Source organism: Arachis duranensis, chromosome 4 (assembly GCF_000817695.3).
Source record: "Arachis duranensis cultivar V14167 chromosome 4, aradu.V14167.gnm2.J7QH, whole genome shotgun sequence".
NCBI classification, from domain to species: Eukaryota; Viridiplantae; Streptophyta; class Magnoliopsida; order Fabales; family Fabaceae; genus Arachis; species Arachis duranensis.
In genome coordinates this window covers 106,766,612-106,768,282 of record NC_029775.3, presented here as the reverse complement: position 1 = coordinate 106,768,282, position 1,671 = coordinate 106,766,612, and positions in this window count along the sequence as shown.

The window sequence follows — 1,671 nt, the reverse complement described above, 5'->3', positions numbered from 1 at the left end:
GATAAAAATGATCTAAAAATAGTAAAATAATAAAAAAATTTCTAAAAAATAATTAAATTTGACAAAACTATTTAACTATAAATTTGTTTCATTTTTGTTAACAGAAAATGCTAATAAAATTAATATGAATAAAGAGTATTTTTTGTTAATCGAGATGAGATAAATTGATGATCACATGATCCTTTTAACTTTTTTTTGGGAATACAGGGGACTAAGGACACCAAAAAAAGAGAAAGCAAAAAATTAGCTATCTTTTATAGTGATGCTAAATAGTCAAAAAGTAATTATAATATAGAAATATTATATAAAAATTTTTATTTTTTTAATAAGTAAGTGATATATATCTTTTTATTATCGCTCACTTTTCTTATTACTCACTTTTTTTGGGTGCTTGGAGTCATTAATATTCTTTCCAAAATTAATTTCAGTTTCTCCCAAATCAAATTCCTAACATCTCTCAATCACATTATTATTCATTAAATACAATTTTTTCTGAAAAAATTATAGAGCTCAAATTAAAATATTTTAACAACTTCTACTATATAATTCATATTTTAAATGTAAACTATTAGAAAAAAATAAAATATAAAATATAAACAAAAATTAAAAAATAATTTTTTTAAAAATAATTATTAACTCGTCATATTAAAATCAATAAATAAGCAAACATATGAATATTAAATAAAAATATTAAAATAATTAAAATTATAATCTATTAGTGCACATATGAGATAATTTGAAGAATACAATAAGACGCATAGTTTAAAATTTGATAATATTAATTATAAAAAATTATTAATTATAGACATCATATGTATGAAACTATGAATACTATGAGTACAAGATTAATCAATTGATGTTATAGATGTTATGTGTATGAATTTATGGATGTTGAGTAAATTTATCAATTGAATAAATTAATTTAAGAATTTGACATATTTTCAAATTCAATTATAATAAAATTTAAAAACATCTATGTTAACTTGATATATAGTTACTTATGCAATAACTAAAAAATGATGTGTATAGATGTAATATCTAATAAATATGAATTTAATTCTTAGATGTTAGTTGTATGTAATTATGGATGTTATGTATATAAACTTATGAATGTTATACGTATGAACTTAGTTAGTATACTATAATTATAAATGCACATAAAAACACATAAAAAAATTAAATCAATTTATTATCATACCTTATTAAAGCTAGTGTGATTTTCCATATTCTCAAAAATTGGTTGACTGACAATAATCTCATCTGGTGATGTTCAAATTATTCTTTAACTCCTTATAACGTAATTATCACGTTAAGGTCGAATTCAAATGTCATACTATTTGCAATGATAAAAGCGACTTCTTATAAATTTTTTTGGCCTATTCCAATCGTTCTTGTAATTAAACTAGAGTTGTGATTTTTGGCCTCTCAAAAAGTTATACGGCTTTCAAAATCCTTCTAAGTTCTAACAATAATAAACCTATTATACAATGCTTTCACTTTTGCTAATTCTATTGAATGGTAAAAAAATAAATTAAAAGAAACAAAAATTAATTACAATTAAAGTCATTTAATGTATATTATTATTATCGTTTTTTATTATTATTAGTCTTTATTATATTCTTAAATATAAAATTTGAATTATAAAAAAAATATTAAGTAATGATGATTATA